Genomic DNA, 6,087 nt, shown 5'->3' on the forward strand with positions numbered 1-6,087 from the left:
ATGTTAGAGCCTTATTCATTAACAATATCGCTGTAATAATATTGTCGCTAGAGAGGTAAACTGTCATTGTATACCGGGTGTACGAATCAAACTGTGTTTTTTTTTTCTCACAGTTCGCATCACCCTGTGGACTATTCTAGCATTTATAAAACACTGAAATTAAAACCCAACTATAGCCTCAGGTTTTCTTAACATTCTGTTTTTAGATTAATTCGCCTATATTGGGATAATAAAAAAGTTAGGCACTTTAACAACTGGCCATGTTCGTCATCAGTACAGGGTGTTTCTAAATAAGTGCGACAAACTTTAAGGGGTAATTTTATATATATATATATATATATATATATATATATATATATATATATATATATATATATATATATATCAATCGGTTTTAAAACGTCTTGCGACGTTGTCCGATGCCTAATTTCCATGACACTCTATCATCCCATTGGTCCTCTCTAAGATCTCTTGCGCTCATCGCCTTCGTTACTCGCTCTCTCCAAGATTTCTTGGGTCTTCCTCTCTTTCTGCGGTTTGGTGGTACCCATTGCATAATTATTTTAGGGAGTCTTGAGTTATCAATCCTCTGGGCGTGTCCGTACCATATCAGCTGTTTTCCTTCTATGTCTGTTGTTAGAGAGCCGTCAACCCCCATTCGCTGTCTTATCTCATCATTACGTATTCTCTCTCTGCGTGACACTCCTACTGATCTTCTAAAAGCGTCCATTTCTACTGCCTCCAGTTTTCTTCTGTTGTTTTCGGTTATCCGCCAAGTTTCTGCTCCGTACAATAGACTGCTTTTAATAAGAGATTCGTAGATATTGTGTTTTCTTCTTTTTCCTATTTCATGATTCCACAGTACGCTGTTTAGACAACCTATTGTTTTTCTGGATTGTGTTATTCTTCTCTTTATTTCTTCATCATCTTTCCCCGTTGTGTCAAAAACGATTCCTAGATATGTGTAATGGTCGCAGGGCATGATGATTTCATTATTTTCTAATGTGATGTTCGATAGTTCGGTACCTATTGGCAGGTATTTTGTTTTTTCTGTATTAATTTCTAGTCCCCACTTTCTATATTCTTCTTGTAATTTCCTTGCCATGTACTCTAAATTATCTTTATCGTTTGCTATAACAACCTGGTCATCAGCAAACTGCAATGTATATAAGCAAATCTCTCCAAGGTCTACGCCCATGCCTCTGCATTTTCGTTTCCACTCTTTCAATGCTTTTGCAACATATATTTTAAATAAGGTCGGTGATACACAACACCCCTGACGTAGACCTTTATTAACCAGGAAGCTTTGCGATAATCTGTTTCCAGTTTTTATTTGTGATGTTGACCCTTCATACAAATTTCTTAAGGCTTTTATTAAGGTGACACTAATATTCGTCTGTCGTAACACGTTCCAGAGTTTGTTTACAGGAACTGTATCGTACGCCTTCTGCAAGTCAATAAACATGAGGTGAGTTTCTTGATTTGTGCTTAATTTTTTTTCTATTAGTTGTTTGAGGCAGAAGATATTATCAGTACAGCTTCTTCCTGTTCGAAAACCGGATTGTTCTTCTTCCTCTTGGTCTTTGTACTCCTTCTCAATGCGGTCTCTAATTATTCGTCCATACAAACGGCTGAATGTACTAGTCACTGATATCCCTCTGTAGTTTTCACATTTAAGCTTATCTCCTTTCTTATGGATCGACGAAATATAAGCAATTTTCCACTCGTCGGGTACGGGAGAACCATTATACCAAGTGACGGTTTCAAACAATTTTTGTGATCCACATTTTATTAGTTCGGCTGGGATATCCCCTGGTCCTGGAGACCTACCGTTTTTCAGTTCTTTTATAGCTTTTCTAATTTCTGTCACTTGTATTGTTATATCTTCTCCTTCAATGTTAACCTCTGTTGGTGATTGAGTTAAGTATTCGTCCCTATTTTCTGTCAGTAGTTCCCCATAGTACTTTTCCCATTTTTGTGTGGATATTAATTGAATGTTTGTGCTCTTCCTTTCGTTAGTTCTTATTTTATTGAGGAACTTCCATGTTTCTGTACATTTTATGCCTCCCAGGTAGGTATTAATTTCCTGGCACTTCTTATCCTACATTTCTCTTTTCGCTTTTACTGTTGTTCTTCTTGTTATTCTTTTGAGTTCCAGGTATTCATCTCTATCTTTTTGCTGTTTACTGCTCAGCCATCTGATATACGCTTGCTTTTTCTCTTCTACGAGTGCTTCTATTTCTTTGTTCCACCATAGTTTTTCACTTTGTCTTTGAGTGTTAAAGCCGAGTGCTTCTTCTGCAGCTTTTTTAACGCTAACGACTACGTTTCTATATACCTCCTCTACTGTTGATGTTTCAGTTATATTCATTAGTTTGCCATCCAGTCTTTGTTGATATAGTATTCTTGTACTCTCTTGGGTCAAACTATCCAAATTATAACTTCTTTTTTCCAAAGTTTCTTCTTGTTGGGGTTGACAATTTGTTTGATTATGTGTTATTATATATTTAAATGGCAGGTTACTTTTGATTTTACGACATAATGTAAGGGGTAATTTTACATGAGAAAATAATGACAGTTTGCTTTATAATCCTATGTCCGCAAACGTTTCGTTTCCGAGATGTTCAATTTTTTTTACAAACACGATTTATTTTTTGCTTTAAAACCAGTTGAGATATGCAAATCAAATTTGGTGGGTTTTAAGACGTAGATATTGCACATTTTTTGACATACAATTAAAAATTTTATATTCACCATTGGCGTGCATACGGGTAATATGATCGGTCATAATACCCATTTGCGCGCCAATGGTGAATATTAAACTCTTAATTGTATGTCAAAAAATGTACAATATCACAACTGGTTCTAAACCAATAAATAAATCGTCAGTTTGTAAACAAAATTGAACATCCCGTATCTCGGAAACGAAGCGGTTGCGGACATGTGATTATAAAGCAAACTGTCATTATTTTCTCATGTAAAATTACCCCTTAAAGTTTGTCTCACTTATTTAGAAACACCCTGTATTGATGACGAACATGGCAAGTTGTTTAAGTACCTAACTTTTTTATTATCCAACATAAGCGAATGAATCTAAAAATGGAATGTTAGGAAGACCTGAGGCTATAGTTGGGTTTTAATTTCAGTATTTTATAAATGCTATAATAGTCCACAGGGTGATGCGAACGAGAAAAAAACAGTTTGATTCGTACACCCGGTATACAATGACAGACCTCTCTAGCAACAATATTATTACAGCGATATTGTTAATGAATAAGTCTATAACATGGTAAATAAATCACTTAAATCGGACAACTGGTATAGGAAATTCGAGACTTCAAAAATGACCAAATTTTTAAGTGGATCGATTTTTTTGCACCTGAGTGTATTTTTTGCCATCTATTTTCAGGCATTCTCTGCAGTTTTCCATAATATTTTGGCTTCAATTATGTATTAAGTCTAAATGAAGTTCCATTTCTCTCCACCTATCTTTGTTCCTCACCCTATCAAGTCTAGTGAGCCGGCAACATCGTCTCCAATACTTTCTATTGTTTTATATAAAATCTTCCTTTATTTTGTTTTATTATTTTATTACATTACAATGGTGCATATAACTATCTAGTGGCTGATCTTGCTTGGCCAATCCTGGACTGTATTTCTTCGTTACTTCCTGCTTTTCAGTTTATTTAGTTGAAGGTATAGGTGGACTTATAGTTCCCATTTCAATTTGTAGGCTTTCTGATTTTTTCCGGCAACTAAGTACACGGTTTTTTGTATATTAATTGTAAGGCCTCACTTCACAATTTTCTAAGCATAAAGTCTATTCAGCGGTTCTCAATATGTGGTACATGTACCACTGGTGGTACATATCATTATTTGCGGTGGGGCACAAAACGCAAAAATAGCCAAAAACAGCACCACTATTATAGTTAATTAGATTACCTAGTTAGATAGTTATTTCAGTTCAGGTGGTTCCAAAAATAATAAAAAGTATTTTGGGGTACATGACTCACAAAGATTGAGAAAGACTGGTCTATATCATTCTCGTCTTTGAGTAGAATAGCTTTATAGAAGATGCCCATATGGCACTAAGAGCGCCTCATTCAAATACATTTTAAAGAGAGTAGGTGCTATGCAACTTTGGTTTATCACATATTCTTTTGAGATATTACCTTTTAAGTGCTCTTTTGTTCAATTATCGTTGATCAGATTTTACTGTCGTCTAGTACTGTTTATTCTAGAACACTTCAATATTTTGTCGTTTCAGCTATTTTTTCTATTTTTTACTTCCAGTTATTTCAATCTTCAGTTATCAGTGTGTTTTAATTTTGTATCCAAAGATTTTTACCCGCTGTGGTATGTCACAATCCGCAAATTTTATGGTATGGTTTGTTCAACAGTAAATGGTTTGAGTTCAATTAGTGCGGTCGTAAATATTATTAAATTTATCTGACCTGGCCCATTGTTAAGACCCACCCGGAGCGATAAGCCACCAAGGTAGACAGAGTTGGTCTTCTGCAATTAACACTGACTAGACGGTACTCCCATAATAAAGCCTAAAATAAATTTTACCTGAAACCGGGCCTTTTATACTATTATCGGTTAATCCGGGCTGTTTATAGTGGTAACTAATTACTGTTAACATTTACTGTTTAACATACCATACTTATCTTTTATTGCCAAGAAATTTGTTTTTTTTCAATTATTTAGTTCTGTTCCCCTTGTAATATATTCCTTAATTTCATTCACCCTGCAATTTTCGGATATTTCTGTGCAGGATCAATCTCATACTGTCTTCAATCCTGATACTCGGAGTGTATTGGTCGACGTGATGTCTCTAGTCATTTCTTTTAACTCATGCAGAGGTAATTTGATCGATCCATCTTGTTAAAGATCTTCCTCGTGATCTTCGGCCTTCCACCTTTCCTTGTATAACGAGTCTTTCTATGTTTTCTGTGTTTACTCTCCTAACATGTCCAAAGTATGTTAAAGTATTTTATTTGTTGGAGATGGACTTTACTGGAGAGTCGTTGGCTAACTTTTAGCTCTCTTAAAATTGAATTATTTGTCCTATGGTCGGTCCAAGGAATTCGTAGCATTCGTCTCCAACAGATTTTATGATCTCATAAAATTCATATGAAATAAAGAATTATTGTTAAACATATCGCCTTCTGGCAACGATACCGGGACAACTCAAAAAACCGTGTTTCGAGAAAATTGAGTTGCAAGTTTTTGTCATTTTGCACAGCTATTGTATGCTTTGAGTTATATTCGTTTTTAACTAAAACTATGTTCTTTGTTACAGTTGATATCAAAGATTGTTTTTCAGTTCATTTTGGCAATCTTTTGGTACCACTCTAGTTAATAATTAGCAATTAATTGAAACATTTTTGAATTGTCCCAGTATTGTTGGAAGAACCATTTCATTATTATGAATATTTTTGGGATCATTGTGGCATACACACTGAGACAATTAAAAAGGTTCACGACGGATTTTAGCGTTAGCCCACTACTCGCGTCGTGTTTACCTCCTACCACTCTGAATGTAACAGTGGACCTTGCGCCCTCACTCGGAGAGTATTGCACTTAAAAATGCCCCAGTCATCGCGGATTATAGAGCTTAAAATCCTCTATATGTTAGTGTAGACATCTCAAAAACGACCAATTTTGAGTTGTAAGGCGATATCTGATATTGTAAAGAATCTTGGAATGTTTACAAAATAAAATATGAAAATTTAATAATTTATAGTTAAAATCTAAATAGTAATTTATATCAACACTAAAGATAATCAAATTTAAATCTATTAATTTTGATTGCCACTATTTAAATGACAGATCGCAAAGGTATTGTATAATTGTGAATTTTGTTATTGTCAGGGTGAACTTAAATGCAGCGTCTGCAGTCGAAAGGACTAAAACGCGCATTTTACATTTTTTCAACATTGGATACATTGTCTGAACTTGAAGCAGTTATACTCCAAACATCAATAATACTTCAAAAAAATCTTCTTTTCAACAGCTTTTGTTTATTATGGATTTTTTTATTTTTGAGTGTTGTGTTTTATAAACTTTATAAAAAATTTGGAA

This window comes from Diabrotica virgifera, chromosome 9, assembly GCF_917563875.1.
Source record: "Diabrotica virgifera virgifera chromosome 9, PGI_DIABVI_V3a".
NCBI classification, from domain to species: Eukaryota; Metazoa; Arthropoda; class Insecta; order Coleoptera; family Chrysomelidae; genus Diabrotica; species Diabrotica virgifera.